This window comes from Thalassophryne amazonica, chromosome 16 (genome assembly GCF_902500255.1).
Source record: "Thalassophryne amazonica chromosome 16, fThaAma1.1, whole genome shotgun sequence".
NCBI lineage: Eukaryota > Metazoa > Chordata > Actinopteri > Batrachoidiformes > Batrachoididae > Thalassophryne > Thalassophryne amazonica.
The window spans coordinates 50,631,520-50,652,581 of NC_047118.1; the positions used below are offsets into that span (position 1 = coordinate 50,631,520).

A 21,062-nucleotide genomic window follows, 5' to 3' on the forward strand; every position below is an offset into this window, starting at 1 on the left:
AAATAGCTGATGAAGGCTGCTTTACGGCTGCAGCCCTGAAATAAGGACTCAAAGACTCACTCACACACATGTACACACAGACACGCGCATGCATCAACACTTACAACCATTACATTACAATTGTAAGCAGAAAGAACAGACTTTGACTTAAAGCTACAGTGTGTAAGATTCAGGGGTGTTTATATTAACTGCAGAAACGGAATATAGCATTCACAACCATCTTTTCATTAATGTTTATATAACGGCTGAGTGGATCCTTGTCATTTGATTGGTGGTTTGTATGTCACGTGACATGGATTATTCATTCCATTTGTCTTGCGTTCCATTTAGCATGCAAATTTGGTTCCATACGTTTTGTACCACTGCACGCTGCAAACCCCACCCACTCAGATACTACTGGGTGTGTGGTTTAGAGAAACATGCTCACAGAATTTCCAGTTTGGCATAAAGATGCTGTTGCTACAGTAAGCTTTGATGAGCCAACCACACCCTTCACCGACCAAATTACTTACAGAAAAACAAACCGTGCAAACGACAGAATTGGATTAGAATGGGAATAGCCCTGTTGTGTCAGATGATTTGCAAACATTCATGCTGGAATTTATGGTCGAAAATTGAGTATCACCAGTGACGCGTTATTTGTATAATAATTACCTGTACTAACAAACTGATGTGTTTTCATAAGCCCAGAATAAGCCTTTCATATCTACATGGGAGCAGGCCACTGATGGAGGCTATCATGTGGCAGCAGCATGTTGATACAGTAGCCCAAAAAGGGACACATTTACTCTTTGATATTTTGCAGCGTGGTGGGAAGACTGAAGAAAAAGGAGAGGATTCAGTGGCTGCACTCTACTGTTTACTGTTTGCTCATGCAAATAAGTTTGAGAGCCCTCATTATTATGCAAAAGAGGATTATAAATATTACTAGTGCATTGCCCGTGGGGATCCATGGGCTCTAGATTGGGTAGTCTTTATAAAATAGGGAGCTGACAGTTTTCAAGGGTGGTAATAAATTATACAAAGTTTCTATAATGAGTTGGAATGTGAGTCCAGAATGTTTTTTAAACTTAGACCTTAGACCACAACAGTTTTTAGAAGAACGTGGCCTTTTTTTTCCTGTTAATTATGTAATTTTTAATGTTAATTTACTGTCTTAATGTATTTAGAAATTGTTTAGGTTCTTGTTATCATATACACACTATTATTATTATTATTATTATTATTATTATTATTATTATATTTTAACCTCTATTTTGTCATTTGATTTTTAAATGGACTACAATTGAAATAAATGTTTTTCACTTTCTTGTGTCATCCATGTATTTTTAACATATTTACAGTTATATTATGAACTTACTTTGAACTTACCAAATAAATTTACACACGCACTCACACTTTTAATATAAAGACCCCCCCTTTGCTGGAATGGTGTGGTAGTCCACAATGTAATTAGCAACATTAGCTAACATGCATATTCTCCAAAAACCTTAGTCCTATCAATGTGTTTTGGCAGCGTTCATTCTTGATCCAAACTACATAAGCATACCAAACGGCAAATGTCAGCTGTCCTCAGTTTGTCTGTGATCAAAATTATACACACACACACACACACACACACACACACACACACACACACACACACACACACACACACACACACACACACTCAAGCACATAAAGCTTTTTATGTTTTCCATATTCTGCTTCAAGTAGGTGCTCCTATTTTTAGATACAGTGGCTTGCAAAAGTATTCAGCCTCTTGGTATTTCACGCATTTTAATTTGTTTATGGTGGTTCAAGTGCAAAAAGTAAATCAGGCTTCTCAGTACAAACATTTGTAAAATTATCTTCCTTAAACTCAAACTGAAAGTAAATCTCTACAACCTGTTATAAATTAATTAAAATATAAAAGCCAAGATGATATACTGAGAAGCCCGATTTACTTTTTGTATTTAAAATGCCATAAACAAATTAAAATGTGTGAAATACCAAGGGGTTGAATACTTTTGCAAGCCACTGTATGCACAGAGATGGTAGCAGAAGACATCAAATGCAATACACATTTCACTCATGGTACCAGCAACATGACACTTAACTCAGTCATGGTAACAGCAACATGACACTTACGTAACTAAACTGGTTCAACCAACTGAACTACAAAAAAACACAATAATAACACTAATAACCCTGTTAAACGAACATGAACCACAAAAACACATTTAAAAATAAAATAAAAACAACAACCCAAAACTCCACACTCCCATTGTGCATTGCAGCACAACGTCATTGTTTACTGGTTAGCTAAACCAGTATTTATTTATGTATTTATTTGGCTGTTGCCAAATAAATAAAAAGCTGAAGGAAAGCTGAAATGAAAAGGAAAATGAAAGGAAAGGAAATGAAAGGAAATCAAAGGAAATGAAAAGCTGTACCCTCACCACTAGAGGAAACTAAACCCTGCACACTGTAAATTTAAGTGCAAAGTCATAAATCAAAAAGTAAAGAATCTAAATTTAGATGTAATGGAGGAGGAAAGATGAGTTTTAGGCACTGTAGAATTTTGATGAAAATGTAGTTTGTCCTAACTGGGATATCCAATATGTCATCATGCCTGTCAACACAAGATACTGTATATACCTTCTGAGAATAAAGTCTATGGCAAGCATTCTTGGTTTATGGCTGATTCATACCAGTCAAGGTTATTATTTGTATGTGTAGCACAGTGGGGCAACTGGTAACCATACTTGCCTCGTAACGAGAAGGCACTTGGTTTGAGGCCACCCTTGCCAATTCTCCATATACAACTGAAGGTGTGTAGGAAAGACATCTGGAATATAACTTCTGCCAAATCATCATATAGATCTGTATTGGAGCCGCTGTGGAGACCCCACACAAGAATGTGACAAGTCAACAGAAATTAATGCCCAAGGGCCCTTAGTGATTTTACGGTCAGGCTGGGATTTGAACCAAGGATCCTCTGGTCTCAAGCCCAACACTTAACCAATAGACCACCGCCTCCCCAGGAAGTACCCAAGGTGCAAGTATCAAGTGTCTGCAGCATACTATTTATTAAGAAAGAGAAACCACTTCATTACATGTAAAGTTTAAATTTTCTCCACACAACCCTAACGTAATTAACCCATTTACTCCACTAGGGGTATCAGTAGTGTAAATATCAAGTGCTTAAAAATACATTAATGGATTCTTGTGGTTCAAAGCAAACTCACTTTATCATCTATGACAATCATATACTGTATATGTACCAAATAACTTTAAAATGCATTTAGCTTATCTGGCTCCCCGAATGACCTAAGGTGTAAGTATCAAGTGTCTAACATATATTGTTATTTGGTTCTTATTCTCTTAAGACAGACATGCTTTGTTCATACAGTAGTGGCTGGAGATAAAAAGCCATGAGAGCAAAATGGATCAATCGACAGACCCAAGTCATCTTTGGCTGCGCTCAGTTGTCATAGGGGGCACACAAGCCTGTTCTCAGTTAACTATAAGCCTATAATTACTACAATTGGTATGTCAGATGGCGTTTTCACTTAGTACTTTAGCCATCCTTCTCTCCATCTTTCACTAGCCATATGCCGGACCACTAATCAGGGCCAAGAGATGGGGGGACCACTGGTAGCAGTGATAATTGTGGTGGTGATGTGTACGTAAAAAAGGGTAGGGTTCTCAGTCAGAGCATAATGGAGTGACATTTCTGCTTGATGAGAATGATGTTAACGTGTCCTGACAGAAGACGACTACAAAGGAAGGAAGACAGGGGAGGGGGTGAAGAGCCGAGAAAGGATTGTATACCACCAAAGGAAAACCATCTGGAAAGCAGAATGTTGGGATTACAGCGTGATTAAGACCAATTAGGACCACTTTGGCATATTGGGTTAGATGATGTTTTACGATGCTCCATTTGCCGCAAGGCCTGGTGCTACTGGAGGTAGATTCTAAATTTTCTCAACACAGTACCATTCCTATATCAACCACACCTAAGTGAGCCATGAAAGCGTTTACTTCCAGGAGAGAAGCGCTTCCCAGTTTATGGGTCGTATAGTAATGCTTTTTGCACGCATTGTGGTAATGATTAACAGCAGTTAATGTAATTCCCCCTGACTCAAATCAGCTCTGAGCAAGTTCCTCTGGCAGCAGCACGATGCATGCTTTTAAAAAATAATTATAGCAACTTTTTACCTCTTTAATTGTTGTTCTTATTAACGGCCCCCATACAAAGTCACAGATCCCAATCCAACATTGTCGGATGTAAGAAAACAAGTGAATGGAAAAAAAATTAAAGGAATAAGACAAAGACTTTCTGGCATTATTAGATATGAGGAGTCTTCATCTCTTTCTCATAAAAACAATGTGATACATGTCTAGATACATTGGCTGTGGTATGATTCAGGGTTGAAATGTTATTTATTGTGAAAGAACTGAATTTGGTGGGATACAATTCAAAGTGATCTGATACAATTCTTTGTTTGAGATGAGATGAGATATACTTTATTGATCTCACAGTGGAGAAATTATGTAATGTAGACATTTATTTTCTAGGTAAAACCCAGGGAACATCTTTAGGTTTTTACTAGCGTGCTGTAGTGCTTTGGTGTAGTTTTTGCCTAACTTTGGTTTGCCACTAGGGGCAGCACCAACAGTGGCGGCGCCAGGAAATTTTTGTTGGGGGGGCTGAGGGGGAGCTGGGGTAAAAGTTGGAGGGGGCTCCACAAAATGTTGTCGAAATGAACAATATATAGTAAGTTGCTTTATAAATACCAAGGTATATGTTTTAGTCACCCGTGCTCCTCTAAAATGTGGTATCAATGCACACACATCACTTAGAATGATTGCAAGTTCAGTAAACTTGCATATAGGTATAAATAAAGATAAGTGAAGTTTTAAGAGTAGCCGTAATAAATATTTAGGAAACCTAAATTTTTGGAGTATGGAGTTAAATTTGTCTCATTAATACCTGCAAATGCACAGAGGGTGATCTACAAATATCCTTTGATTTGTACACCTGCTTTGTGAGCCACAAACACAAATTTCTGATTTGTAACTTGTGTGTGGGTTTTTACAAATAAATGTTTATTTGCGAAACTGAAAATTCTGTTTGTGAAGGGTGATTCAGCATTGGTGGATCACCGAACACACACATTCATCACTTTGCTCAGTTACGCAATATTGAGACATTCTCAGCGCAAAAGTGCAGTTGAGATCCACAAATATGTCAGTCACTATTCACATTATTGGCAGAATTATTGAGGGGGGGGGGGGTCTGAGGGAGGGCTTGGCTCATTATTGGGTTGGGTTAAGCCCCCCCAAGCCCCCCCTTGGCACCGCCACTGAGCACCAATGTACAGTAGTGTTTAGAATAATAGTAGTGCTATGTGACTAAAAAGATTAATCCAGGTTTTGAGTATATTTCTTATTGTTACATGGGAAACAAGGTACCAGTAGATTCAGTAGATTCTCATAAATCCAACAAGACCAAGCATTCATGATATGCACACTCTTAAGGTTACTCTTAAGGCAAATTGTAACCTCTTCTGCATGTCTTTTATTTAACAGAGGGACTTTGCGGGGGATTCTTGCAAATAAATTAGCTTCACACAGGCGTCTTCCAACTGTCACAGCACTTACAGGTAACTCCAGACTGTCTTTGATCATCCTGAAGCTGATCAATGAGTGAGCCTTTGCCATTCTGGTTATTCTTCTATCCATTTTGATGGTTGCTTTCCGTTTTCTTCCACGCGTCTCTGTTTTTTTTTTTTTTTGGCCATTTTAAAGCATTGGAAATCATTGTAGATGAACAGCCTCCAATTTTTTGCACCTGCGTATAAGTTTTCCCCTCTCCAATCAACTTTTTAATGAAACTATGCTGTTCTTCTGAACAATGTCTTGAACGTCCCATTTTCCCTTTTTCAAAGAGAAAAGCATGTTCAACAGGTGCTGGCTTCATCCTTAAATAGGGGACACCTGATTCACACCTGTTTGTTCCACAAAATTGACAAACTCACTGACTGAATGCCACACTACTATTATTGTGAACACCCCCTTTTCTACTTTTTTTTTTTTACTAATAGCCCAATTTCATAGCCTTAAGAGTGTGTATATCATGAATGCTTGGTCTTGTTGGATTTGTGAGAATCTACTGAATCTACTGGTACCTTGTTTCCCATGTAACAATAAGAAATATACTCAAAACCTGGATTAATCTTTTTAGTCACATAGCACTACTATTCTGAACACTACTGTATAAGCCAAGTTGGACTTCCAAGTGTGCATGTGTCAAGCGCCGCTCTTTATTTCCAGGTGAAGGGTTAGTGGTCATGTAAACATGGACGGATGCCCTTTATTTATTCTCAAGGTTGGTTCACTTTTGATACTCTGCGTGCTTCTTACCCTGTGTACTGCTATACAATATTGCTGGAAATTCTATTTCCCTGAGTCTTCTCAAGGGATCAATAATGTTATATGTAATCTAGTCTAATCTAAGGTAAATCTCATCGTGCCAGGCAATGATAGCTATGAGATGGTTGATAAAAGCAAGCTAGAGACAAAACCAAGCCAGCTGATTTCAATAGAACAGCTGCCTCAGCATGTTTTCACTAAGCGACCAGTCGCACACGTGTGCGGAAGTATGAATTCTCGCCTTTGGATTCACCACTTCGCCGGAAGTGACGTATACGCGACCGCAAGAATATGGCTAAGTGTACATTATTTCTGATCTAATTTCATAGTTTGTGTGCCGTTTTCTGGTGATTTATGCCAATCTGCATCATGAAAGAAATGTGGCCTTATATTTGGTTGTGCTCTGAAATGGTGAACTCAACATTCTTGTGCTGTTTCCTGATGAATGTGATGTAAAGTTTTTGAACATTTTCTTTCTTTTTTTTTTTCATTTTGTTTCACATTCCCATTTGGTGGCAATTCAATAAGGGTGTTCGTGACCCATGTTTGAAATTCTCAGACTCACATCAAGAAATACAGTATGAAATGAGCATGTACATAGTTTGTTTTTGTTTTGTTTTTTCATGGCAGAAAAGTGCAGATGAGATGCCAAGCAGATATTGAAGCTTAATATCTCAGTCTTTTCATTTAAAAAAAAAATCTACTCAAATTTAAAAAAATAATAAATAAAGCAAGCACGGTGATAAAAGCAGTTATCCTCACCAGAAACAGTTTGTCCAATCTGCGGTCATAAATAAGCTTTGTTGTTTGGCTGTTAACCTGACTGAGTGCCATAAGCAAGCACAGCTAACTCATTTTTCTTTCCTGCCAGCAGGATACCTCAAACACGCTAAGATTTAACAAGACTATACCATTTCCAGCAAAAACAATCAACAAACAAACTAGCAGATGCCATATTGTAACAGACTGTTGTATTAGTTGTATCCCATAATGCAGTGCTTGCTTGGAACTCCAACTTGGCTTACTGGATTTTGGCAAGGACCCCAGTGCAGAGAACCTCAAGAAAAACCAGGTAAAACAGGTTTTATTGTCCTACAGAGGCACTTTAAAACAGATAAGAACAGCAGTCAAAAAAGCTTTACTGCTCTGAATGTGCCAGATTCTGGTACTGATGTTTTGAACATTTATGAGAGTTGGAAAGTGTGGAAGTAATAGCATAGCAGTTTTACTCAAGTGATTCATAACATTTTTAAAACATTATGCAGTTCTTAAGCGTTGGGCTTGAGACCAGAGGATCCTCGGTTCAAATTCCAGCCTGACTGAAAAATCACTAAGGGTCCATGAGCAAGGTCCTTAACCCTCTGGGACCGACGCTGTCGTATACGATGGCTGGGACCAAGCTTTACTACACTCAACAAAAATATAAACGCAACACTTTTGGTTTTGCTCCCATTTTGTATGAGATGAACTCAAAGATCTAAAACTTTTTCCACATACACAATATCACCATTTCCCTCAAATATTGTTCACAAACCAGTCTAAATCTGTGATAGTGAGCACTTCTCCTTTGCTGAGATAATCCATCCCACCTCACAAGTGTGCCATATCAAGATGCTGATTAGACACCATGATTAGTCCACAGGTGTGCCTTAGACTGTCCACAATAAAAGGCCACTCTGAAAGGTGCAGTTTTGTTTTATTGGGGGGGGGGGGATACCAGTCAGTATCTGGTGTGACCACCATTTGCCTCATGCAGTGTAACACATCTCCTTCGCATAGAGTTGATCAGGTTGTCAATTGTGGCCTGTGGAATGTTGGTCCACTCCTCTTCAATGGCTGTGCGAAGTTGCTGGATATTGGCAGGAACTGGTACACGCTGTTGTATACGCCGGTCCAGAGCATCCCAAAAATGCTCAATGGGTGACATGTCCGGTGAGTATGCCGACAATGCAAGAACTGGGACATTTTCAGCTTCCAAGAATTGTGTACAGATCCTTGTAACATGGGGCTGTGCATTATCCTGCTGCAACATGAGGTGATGTTCTTGGATGGCACAACAATGGGCCTCAGGATCTCGTCACGCTATCTCTGTGCATTCAAAATGCCATCAATAAAATGCACCTGTGTTCTTCGTCCATAACAGACGCCTGCCCATACCATAACCCCACCGCCACCATGGGCCACTCGATCCACAACATTGACATCAGAAAACCGCTCACCCACACGACGCCACACACGCTGTCTGCCATCTGCCCTGAACAGTGTGAACCGGGATTCATCCGTGAAGAGAACACCTCTCCAACGTGCCAAACGCCAGTGAATGTGAGCATTTGCCCACTCAAGTTGGTTACGACGACGAACTGGAGTCAGGTCGAGACCCCGATGAGGACGACGAGCACGCAGATGAGCTTCCCTGAGATGGTTTCTGACAGTTTGTGCAGAAATCTTTTGGTTATGCAAACCGATTGTTTCAGCAGCTGTCTGAGTGGCTGGTCTCAGACGATCTTGGAGGTGAACATGCTGGATGTGGAGGTCCTGGACTGGTGTGGTTACACGTGGTCTGCGGTTGTGAGGCTGGTTGGATGTACTGCCAAATTCTCTAAAACGCCTTTGGAGATGGCTTATGGTAGAGAAATGAACATTCAATACACGAGCAACAGCTCTGATTGACATTCCTGCTGTCAGCATGCCAATTGCACGCTCCCTCAAATCTTGCGACATCTGTGGCATTGTGCTGTGTGATAAAACTGCACCTTTCAGAGTGGCCTTTTATTGTGGGCAGTCTAAGGCACACCTGTGCACTAATCATGGTGTCTAATCAGCATCTTGATATGGCACACCTGTGAGGTGGGATGGATTATCTCAGCAAAGGAGAAGTGCTCACTATCACAGATTTAGACTGGTTTGTGAACAATATTTGAGGGAAATGGTGATATTGTGTATGTGGAAAAAGTTTTAGATCTTTGAGTTCATCTCATACAAAATGGGAGCAAAACCAAAAGTGTTGCGTTTATATTTTGTTGAGTATAAATTATAAATAACTTTTTAATGATATGAGATAAAAACTTACTTTTTTTTTCTGAAACGTTAACTCCGCGGACTTTCCATCCACCATCGGCCGTCTTTGTACTCCTCATAGAAGCTGTGTGATGACGTGTCCAATGTGAATGTCCAATTGGAATTGGTTCACCGTCACATGGTTTTCCAAAATCCAATCGTAGGGCAGATTCACCTCACGTGATAAACCAAAGATCATTTTCAGGAGTGATATCTTACTAGTTTGCCCGTTTGAATAGCCCCCTAACTCCTCCAATGTGCCCTGCGCTATTAAGCACAGCGAAAGTGAAAGCAGACGGAGAGCCTCGCATGCCAATCTCATGTGCTCAAACAAAGAGTGTGTAACTATCAGGATTGCTCCACTAGTTTGCATTTGAATGTTACTGGATTACTCTGTGGCTCTCTCCCTCTGGTGTAAAGCACTGTTTACCATATCAATGGGGTGTGGGAGAGGGGCCGCTCCTCAGACTGGAGCATAAACGCATAGACCATTTTGTATATACGAGGTCTATTAGAAAAGTATCCGACCTTATTATTTTTTTAAAAAACCATATGGATTTGAATCACGTGTGATTACATCAGCCAAGCTTGAACCCTTGTGGGCATGCGAGAGTTTTTTCACGCCTGTCGGTGACGTCATTCGCCTGTGAGCACACCTTGTGGGAGGAGTGGTCCAGCCCCCTCGTCGGAATTCCTTTGTCTGAGAAGTTGCTGAGAGACTGGCGCTGTGCTTCATCAAAATTTTTTCAAAGTTGTGAGGCACATCCGAGTGGACACCATTCAACAAATTAAGCTGGTTTTCGGTGAAAATTTTAATGGCTGATGAGATATTTTGGATTGTTTCTATCGCTGTAAGGACTTCCCACGGAGCGGGACGTCGCGCAGCGCTCCGAGGCGATGTCGTCATCCTGTTTCAAGCTGAAAACCTCGAAATTTAAGCCTCTGTTGACCCAGGACGTCGTGAGAGAACAGAGAACTTTCAGAAGAGGTCGGAATCAGCACTTTATTCGGACATTCCACTGTTAAAGGAGATTTTTTTCATTAAAGACGTGCGGACGGATTGGCGCATCGGCCCACCACAGGAAAAACACCTCCGTTGGAAGCCTTAAGGACAAGTTGGAACATGCCCTGCTGTTAAACAATTTCTCAGATACTCACTCAACTGAAAGCCACCAAAAGCCGCCTGGATTGGATTTTACAAATGGTTATCAACACGGAGGTGTTTTTCCTGTGGCGGGCGCGCCGCGCCGGCTGCGAGCCGATGCACCAATCCGTCCGCACGTCTTTCATTAAAAAAAATCTCCTTTAACAGTGGAATGTCTGGATAAACTGCTGATTCCGACCTCTTCTGAAAGTTCTCCGTTATCTCACAATGTCCTGGGTCAACAGAGGCTTAAATTTGGAGGTTTTCAGCTTGAAACAGGATGACGACGTCGCCTCGGAGTGCTGCGCGACGTCCCGCTCCATGGGAAGTCCTTACAGCGATAGAAACAATCCAAAATCTCTCATCAGCCATTAAAATTTTCACCGAAAACCAGCTTAATTTGTCGAATGGTATCCACTCGGATGTGCCTCACAGATTTGAAAAAATTTTGATGAAGCACAGCGCCAGTCTCTCAGCAACTTCTCAGACAATGAAAATCCGACGAGGGGGCTGGACCACTCCTCCCACAAGGCGTGCTCACAGGCAAACGACGTCACCGACAGGCGTGGAAAAACTCACGCATGCGCATGAAGGTTCAAGCTTGGCTGACGTAAAAACATATGAATCAAATCCATATAGTTTTTTTAAAAAATAAAACGGTCGGTTTCTTTTCTAATAGACCTCGTATTGTTCAAAATGTGCATTTGTGTTTATTGTTTGAACTTTTTTGTTGTACAGTCTTTGACACAAGACCTCAAGTTACCTTTATAAAGTGTCAAAACAGTTGTTTATTATACTTTGCTGTGTGTTTTGAATAAATGTGTGTGGAAAATTATTTTTCGCTTCACTTTTTACTTTGTTATTTTTGATTGTAAACCTTTATTACACTTATAAAACGCAAAAAAGCATATATATTATGAAAGAACAGGTTGTCCTGAAAAAAAGAGACATAAAACTTGATTGTGGGATTCAGGGAGAGCTGTTAACAGCCATAATAAAACATTTATACCAGGTGAGTGAAGTGTCCAAAAAATGCCCTCGGACCCCAGAGGGTTAATCCCCTAGTTGCTCCTGATGTTAGTTAGTACCTTGTATGGCAGCACCCTCACATCGGGGTGAATGTGAGGCATTATTTTAAAGTGCTTTGAGCATCTGATGGAGATGGAAAAACGCTATATAATTGCAGTCATTTACCATTTATAACAATGATTGAATGAATGAATGAATGAATGAAAACTGTTTATTTCGAACATTTGATACAACAACAATTACAAGATAGATCAGTAAAGACAACAACAAAAAAGTTCCTACTGTGTACCCAACATGTCCGAAAAGGGGTAGGGTGAAGCATCAGCTTATTTATCCCTACCCCTTCTTCCCCACAACCAGTAATTGTGATTCAACCCCATAACAGTGTTTTTGTTAGGGGGTTGAAGATTTTAGGTAAAAGTAGCTACAAGTCCACATTAGCTAGGGTATGTGCCAGCATATGGCCTGGGGAAAATAAGAAATTAATATATTTTTCCAAAACAATTATTTGCTTTTTCCCAAAACAATAGCCAATATAATTTATGCATGTACAGTGTTGAAAGTTTGAACTTAATGATGTTACTCTGATGATAAAAACAATGAAATATAGGTTTAAAAAAGTATGCCAACACTTACCTCTCTTTACAGTTTGAGTGGGACAAGGCTTGCGTCAAATCACTTTTTGGATGCTGTGGAAGTTGGACTGAACCATTATTTTTTAAGAAGGGGGGATTGGTGTGCTGTTACAGGGTTGAACAAAACTAGGAGACATGATTAAACAGTGCTATTTTATAAATAATTCATGTATTTTTTCATATTTCTTTTATTTATATTAAAGTAGACAGGCAAAAGATTATAATAGCAGAAAATACTTGCAGTTACTGCCTATTTTTATTGGTTTTATATTCAATAAAAAAGTAACTCCGGTCAGTGGGGACATGCTCATTTCGCTGACCTCTACGCCCCAACAACTTGTAAAATTTAGCAAAACATAAATTTTAAAATACATTTTTGTGTTTTAATGTATTAAAATGCATTTTGTGGTTTACTTTATCTAAAAATCTTTGCGATAAACCTGTGGGAAACAAAGTGCACCAAATTCAGAAAATCACCCATGTTGTTTATTTATACAACCCCTGGCAAAAATTATGGAATCACCAGCCTCTGAGGATGTTCATTCAGTTGTTTAATTTTGTAGAAAAAAAAGCAGATCATGACACAAAACTAAAGTCATTTCAAATGGCAACTTTCTGGCTTTAAGAAACACTATAAGAAATCAAGAAAAAAAGATTGTGGCAGTCAGTAAAGGTTACTTGTTTAGACCAAGCAGAGGAAAAAAATATGGAATCACTCAATTCTGAGGAAAAATTATGGAATCACCCTGTAAATTTTCATCCCCAAAACTAACACCTGCATCATATCTGATCTGCTCGTTAGTCTACATCTAAAAAGGAGTGAACACACCTTGGAGAGCTGTTGCACCAAGTGGATTGACATGAATCATGGCTCCAACATGAGAGATGTCAATTGAAACAAAGGAGAGGATTATCAAACTCTTAAAAGAGAGTAAATCATCATGCAATGTTGCAAAAGATGTTGGTTATTCACAGTCAGCTGTGTCTAAACTCTGGACCAAATACAAACAACATGGGAAGGTTGTTAAAGGCAAACATACTGGTAGACCAAGGAAGACATCAAAGCGTCAAGACAGAAAACTTAAAACAATATGTCTCAAAAATCGAAAAATGCACAACAAAACAAATGAGGAACGAATGGGAGGAAACTGGAGTCAACGTCTGTGACCGAAATGTAAGAAACCGCCTAAAGGAAATGGGATTTACATACAGAAAAGCTAAACGAAAGCCATCATTAACACCTAAACAGAAAAAAAACAAGGTTACAATGGGCTAAGGAAAAGATTTCGTGGACTGTGGATGACTGGATGAAAGTCATATTCAGTGATGAATCTCGAATCTGCATTGGGCAAGGTGATGATGCTGGAACTTTTGTTTGGTGCCGTTCCAATGAGATTTATAATGATGACTGCCTGAAGAGAACATGTAAATTTCCACAGTCATTGATGATATGGGGCTGCATGTAAGGTAAAGGCACTGGGGAGATGGCTGTCATTACATCATCAATAAATGCACAAGTTTACGTTGATATTTTGGACAATTGAAAGGATGTTTGGGGATGTTTCAAGATGATAGTGCATCTTGCCATAGAGCAAAAACTGCGAAAACATTCCTTGTAAAAAGATACATAGGGTCAATGTCATGGCATAGGGTCAGTGTCAACGAGTAGATCTGATTTGATGCAGGTGTTAGTTTGGGGGATGAAAATTTACAGGGTGATTCCATAATTTTTTCCTCAAAATTGAGTGATTCCATATTTTTTTTCCTCTGCTTGGTCTAAAAAAGTAACCGTTACTGACTGCCACAATCTTTATTTCTTGATTTCTTATAGTGTTTCTTAAAGCCAGAAAGTTATCATTTGAAATGACTTTAGTTTGTGTCATGTCTGTGATCTGCTTTTTTTCTACAAAATTAAACAACTGAATGAACATCCTCCGAGGCCGGTGATTCCATAATTTTTGCCAGGGGTTGTATAAAACAGATAAATATTCAGAAATACGAACAAACATGGAAAATAATTTTGAGAATCCAGTTAATGCATTTTCTCTGTGTTGACCTCCTGCTCCTCTGTCTCCTTGAAGTGACGCTTGTCTTTGCATGATGTATCAATTTTGCTAATTGGACTAGTGTATTAACTCTAACAGGAACAAACGTATGATTAAACATTGTTCAAAAAAATGTTAGCTGATTTAAAATTAGCAGAACTAAATTTAGTGGAAGCCATATGGGCCAATTCTCAAGGTCGGTCATCTGGACATTTAACCTCAAGGCGGTTGTCTCGGTGAAAACATCACCGAACTCAATACAAATACATGTATAATTTGGTCATGTTTCAAACGGGTGAGACTCCTCATGAAAGTCAATTTAATGTGAAACGGTTAATTTTAGGTCAGCCTGGTGTATAATCTCATTGTTCCAGGCAATGATAGCTGTCAGATGGCCGTTACAAGCAAGTTAGACACAATAAAGTACTGCCTGATTTCAATAAAACAGCATACAGCCCGTGTGTGTTTTCACCGAGCGGCCAGTCATGGAAGTACGAATTCTTGTCTTCGGATTGGCCACTTTGCTGGAGTGACTTAGCACTGACCATGAGAATTATGGTTTTCAAAGTGAACTGTAAAGCTAATAAGCTAACAGCTAATTAGTGAAGCTAACTTTTTTTTGTTAGCGGATATTAAAATTGCAATTAAAATTTCACCTCTTTAGATCTGTTTTTTACAGAGCCGCCAAAGGAGACAAAAAAAAAAGAAAGAAAAAAGCCAAAGCTACATTCACATGAAAAACCTTAGCCATTAATTGTTAGCTTCAGCTGAATGTATAAATAGCTTATTGGTTTAGCTTCAGTAAATAGCTGTTTAGCTGATTAGCTGAAATGTGCCCACCACTGGTTATTGGACAGTAAATGAGATTGTCAGAAAACAAGAAAAGGCAAAACTTGGTATCCTGAATATGCATGTTGTAGGACTGAGCATGAACCCACAGGGACAAAAATTCTTAATTGATATTGGGCAATCAATGGAATATCTCAAGGACAGGCAGCATAGGTGGTGTTTGTACAGGTGCACATTCTTACACACTCGCCTTGATGAGGCTTGTTTATGACCTTGAATCAAATTTTAAAGACTGGCTTTTTTCCCATCACCAACTACAAGCCTGTGCAGTCACTGTGGTGCACAGACCAGAAGTATAACAATGCCTCGCGGCTCTCCTCTTAAGACTCAAGAAGTGTCAATTCCTGAGGTGTAGGGAGATCACAACAACTGATTAGTTGCTCCATTTTGAGCTTAAAGATTGGAGAGAGTGCTCTCTGGTTACAGAACTCCGTCAAAACCACGCATTCCTGCAGGGTTTAAGGAGAGCCGGGTCACTCCCGTGGACTCCGCTTCCCAGTCACAGCCTTAGCTCAGGGGCATTGCTCAGGGTAGCAATGGGACCTTTAAGGGATTCAGGGTCCTCAAGAAGCAGCCTGAGGTGTGTGGATGCTGATGTTGGCCTGACAATCAGGAGGCACTTGACAACTTCTACCTTTTGACTTTGCACACCTGCACGGTGTATGTTATTTGAAGTGAGTCCTCTGAGATCTAAGGATTAGTTTGGTTAAGCACCCAAATCTAGGATCTTTCAAGAAGAAAACATCAAATTTTATCCAAAGGTGCAGGACTGCCAGAAGATATAATCCACATCACATCACCAAAGCTGAGAAACAATTATTAAATTCGTTCCTTTTGTTTCTCTTCAATTGATGATTGTGTTAAACTCCATCCTTATGGCCTGGATGTGCATCTCCAAGTCCTCCTTAGAATCCACATCCACTTTGGCCTCCCTCAGTTTTGTAACTCCACACATTCATCTCAGAATTCTCAATTCTGCCACATTCAGCTTCTCCTGCACTCCCTTCACTGTTTCAGCCACATACAGTATGTCATTGCTGGCCCCACTGCTGTCTTATTAACTTTACAGTTTGCCTTAATTCTTCAGTAACACAATATTCCTGAAATCCTTGTCAAGGAGTTCCATTCAGGTTGTGCATCGTTCCTCTTGTAAGTAGAACAAGGCACTCATCGGCGATAGGCTTGTGACTGCAGCGAAGGCTAAGGTAAGAAGATAATTGCATAACTAGTCATTTAGTAAGGGAAACATGCACCCGCTTACCTCTAAAGTGATCCTCTCTGTGCGACTAGACACTATAATGACGTTTTCACCTATCAGTGGCAACAAGAAGCAATTTACTGAGCGTTTTAGCTTAATTACACTGAACAGTCATTTAGCCTGTGGTGGTGTTTGTGTTCTAAATCAAGACTACACCACTAAGTGCAAAGATGAACCCAAAAACATAAAAAAATAAATAAAAAAATAAAAGGAGTACAGGGGCATCTGAGTGTATTGTGTTGCCTTGGTGTTTGCTCTGCTCTGCTCCCCCTCCCGTCACGAAGCTGATTTGCCACACCAGTCAACAATCATCCTCACCTGTATTTAACCCTGGTTCTTCCACTCCACACTCACCAGATACTCAGTTCAGCTCTGTGGTACCTGCCCTCCCTATATCTTCTTTGAAAGCAGTTTTCAGTGTTCTTTGTGTCCAGGGGCGGTCCTGGAGGCGGGCCGACCGGGGCGGCATCGCGGGGGGGGGCGGCACGACCGTGCAGAAAAAAAAAACGGTAAAAAAAACCCCCCAAAAAAAACGGGGTGGGGGGTTGTCCTGACGGGGGGTTCGTGGTTATGTTACGTTACGGCAGACCGGCGCCCCCACCTTCCCAATCCCGTCCCATAGCGGCTTTCCTCTCACTCATTCCCGCAGCTTCACAGTGCTTTAAACAGTAGCGAAGCGAAGACTGCAGCAAAACGAGACGAGTCATTGGATAAATACTGGGCTTTGTCCCGCCCATCGGACGCTCAGAGTGTCTGGGGGTCTATGGGGCAGTGGGCTGGCCTCGGCCGGCCCGGACGCTCAGCTTCTGCATGATGATTGGATGATCTGTCTGAGGCTGAATCCCTTTTTGATTGACAGCGAAATGAGCGAATCAGCGATCTTTTGGTGTAAACATCTGTGGGAGCATTTTCATTCTTTCTGAGTTGAACCGGAGACTTTCCTAATCCTCTTAGCGGCATTTTCTTTGTTAAAAACGACTAGCGACAAATCGAGCTTCTATTTCTGGTGTTTTTTTTTTTGTAGCTGCTTGTGTTTGGAGACTGATTTCTATCACTCTTTCTGACTTCTATCGCAGTTTCTGTCCCTACCGAGCAGCGGGTGCTGCTGAGCTCCTCCACCGTCACAAAGCTCTCACAGGTGGACACACTTCACACTAGCGTCGCGCCAGTCCCAGCTAGTGAGCTAGCTAGGTAGCAAGCTGCACATAATGGCAGACAATTTGAATGTTGTGGACCGGATTTTGGCAAAGCCATTTGATAGTCTTCCTTACGAAGAAGCCATGGCTGCTGTCATGGCTTCAGCTCTCAATGGTTTGCAGGCCAAAGTTAAGCAATAGCCCCCAGTGCAATGTTTGTGCATTGCTATGCACACAGACTGAATCTGGTTCTGTCTCAGGGGGCTAAATGCTTATCTGAGTGCAGAATATTTTTTGCGTCACTCTCTGGGTTTGCCACATTTTTTCTCAAAATCCACAAAGAGGATGTCTTTTCTTGAGTCTGCAGGCTGCTCAAGGGTGCCCAGAAATGCTCCTACTCGATGGAATTTCACATCACGGATAGTGAGCACTGGGGCAAACAATTATGATGCCCTCCTGCAACTTTTGAGATGATCATTGCAGATAAGTCCATGGATGATGACACATTAGACTGTGCCAATTTCTTTGTGTTTGTTATTGCAGTAGTCATTAAAACCGGAAATTTGTTCTTGAAATAGCTGTTGTGAGTTAATTTGTGGGATTGTGGGTGTTCTGGACGAAGTTAGTGGTTTTCATGGGTGTGGGGCGGAGGTGGTGGCCATGTTATTGTGCGCGGGGGGGCAGCGCAGGAGGTTTCGCCCGGGGAGTAAATCACTCTACGACCGCCACTGTTTGTGTCTCCATGTTCACTTTATTTTGACCAGTCTCTTGTGCTCCCCTGTTCAGCTTTCCTGTCTCCCATCAGCTCTGTTGTGGCCCCCTGCTTCTGGTCCTCTGCCATACATGGCATTCTGGTCAAGCTTGGGTTCTCCTGCTCTGGTGCCTCCTTCAAATCATCTACAGCTCCTTGCTTTCGGGTTCAAATCATTTTTCGACTCAACCATACCAGGAGCTCCTGGTATGGTCCATGCATGCGAGCATGTCCGCACAAACAATCATCAATAACCACCCCTTCACAAAAAATTACAGGCGTGTAATGCACACAATAGCATTCATCTGTTCATTATTGTATCTGCAACAACAAATCAATGTGATTTCATAAGCTCAGAATGAGTCCTTCATATGTTGCACTGCTGTGTTGATGCAATAGCCCAAAAGCATATACTTACTCCGCCTTTTGTATTTGCAGCTTTCCCAGAAGACAAGGATAAAGAGGAGGAATCAGTTGTTGATCCCCTCTACACTGTCTCCTAGTTGCTACTGCATGCTAACAAGTTTGAGAACCCTCGTTTCTGTAAAATCCATCGTACATATTGCTCTCGCAAGAAAAAGCCAGGAAGCAAGAATCCCTGTCACCAAAGAAGAAAAAACATGAAGGTTATCTTGACAGCCGATGGCATAATGCATTGTGCAACACCACCATAGCTTTAAGTTGCATGTTCTCAGTTGCAGCATCAAGGTTTTATTAGCAGTGGCTTATTTTTATGTAAGACAAAACTTATGTTTTTTTTCCGGTGGGGAAGCTCATGATGAGGGTAGATTTCATCAGTCGCATTGAATGCAACGGTGAGCTGTTCCTGAATTGTGACCTGTTGCTGCAATGCATTATGGAGTTTGGTGTTGGGATTTTTTTTTTAAATTGTTGTTATTGTAGTACATGTTGGTTTAGTAGTGTTGTTAGTGTTATAGATTTGTCGTGTTTTCTAGTTCAAGTAGAGTAGTCCGTTTGGTGAAGTGTTATGTTGTAAGCATGATTGAAAAGTGCCTTGCGTTTGATGTCTTCTGCCACCATCTGTGTTGTTGTGTGTAAAAAATAAGTTACACTTGTTTATGGCAGCCGGCCACCCCCTTCTGTTGTGGCAGGACTGAACTCCTCACAGCGGCCCTGACTGTTGCACACACACAACAGACAGGAACCTAACGTATGATTTTAGGGTTTACAAACGTTTTGACCATTAAGCTTTACTCACTATGCCAGCAAAAAATGTTAGTGGATTGAAAGTCAGCGGAACTAAATTTAGCAGAAGCTAACTGGTCCGCTGATGGTTTCAATGTTAGCTCAAAAGCTAATCCGCGAATGAAAACGTTAGCTTCACTAATTACCGGTTAGTGGAACTGTGCCCACCACTGTTTATGAGTAACTAGATATGGCAGTCTACTAACTGTAAATCTTGCGGCCACGTGACCTTGAAAGCCATTTTCAAGGTCACTCGAGATGAAATGTGATGTAATAGAATGTCACATCACCCACGTGTGAGCTTGACAGTCAGATCACCAGCTGAGTGTTCACATGATCTGACGATCTGTTTCACATGGAGCAGCTTGTTGAGGTGCGCTGTGTGTGGCCGCTGCAGCCCGTCGCAAAGGCAATATAAGTTTTATGTATTTCCACGTGAGGACAGCTCGCACACATGCACGTCACAGGGGGCAGTTGTAAGGTCATGTCCTTCAAAACCATGGTACGTGTTCTCCAGCTGTGACGTCCAGGTCCAGAGATCTCACGCGAACACGCCCATCTGTTCACTCAGCGCTCAGAACAAAGTGCCCCTCTCCTTTTCTTTGCTCTATGATCTTTTATTTTAGTTATTTGTTATGTAACTGTATGTAGTTGTTGTAGTAATTATTTATATACCTGCGTGGACATAATAAGACATAATAAAGCGCACTGCTTCCTTCATGTCATTCATGACTGTACGTCTATGACCATGGGTCATGTACAGAGGAACTCATACCTGACTGTCCGCTTGATAATAAGAGGTTACATATTGGAAATTGCAGTGTTTTTTATGGTGGTGGTTTTGACTATTTTTCTCCACAGCAGCAGCGCGATGTGGTACCAACACGCTCCAGCTGCTCGCACTGTGTTCATGCCGTGCATACACGAAACCGTTGCAGCGGGATCTTTCACACCTGCCCGACCATGTGCCCCTCCTGACGCTGGCTCGATGTTTTCGGGGTTTGCTCATTTGGGCTGTTTCGCCGTGATTCGTACCTATTTGTGCTATGTGTGAAGGGCCCTAAAGATGAACCGTTGCCCCAGTCTCAAGTCAAGAGTGCTCTGGAGCAGTTTTTCATCCAGGATGTCTCTGTACGTTGCTGCATTAATCTTTCCCAAAATCCTGATAGGTCTCCCAGTTCTGGCTGCTGAAAACATCCCCACAGTGTGATGTTGCCACTACCATGCGCACTGTAGGGATGTTGTCTGGTTTACCTCCAAACATGACGGCTGGCATTCACACCGAAGAGTTCATCTTTGTCTCATCAGACCAGAGAATTTTTTTTCTCATGATCTGAAAGTCCTTCAGGTGCCTTTGGCAAACTCCAGGTGGGCTGCCATGTGCCTTTTATTAAGGAGCGGCTTCTGTCTGCCCACTCTACCATACAGGCCTGATTGGGGATTGCTGTAGAGATGGTTGTCCTTCTGGTTGGTTCTCCTCTCTCCACATAGGAATGCTGGAGCTCTGAGAGAGTGACCATCAGGTTCTTGGT

The 21,062-nt window shown here is 41.1% G+C and overlaps 1 long non-coding RNA gene across 1 annotated transcript; it reads right to left on the reverse strand.

The window, feature by feature from the left end:
* Positions 1 to 1,524: 1,524 nt before the first annotated feature.
* On the reverse strand, positions 1,525 to 20,939 carry LOC117528537. The gene is made up of 3 exons (XR_004565804.1): positions 20,762 to 20,939; positions 9,862 to 9,868; positions 1,525 to 1,535 (listed from the first exon to the last, which is right to left on the reverse strand). It is a non-coding gene; the product is annotated as an uncharacterized LOC117528537 (long non-coding RNA).
* Positions 20,940 to 21,062: the final 123 nt, after the last annotated feature.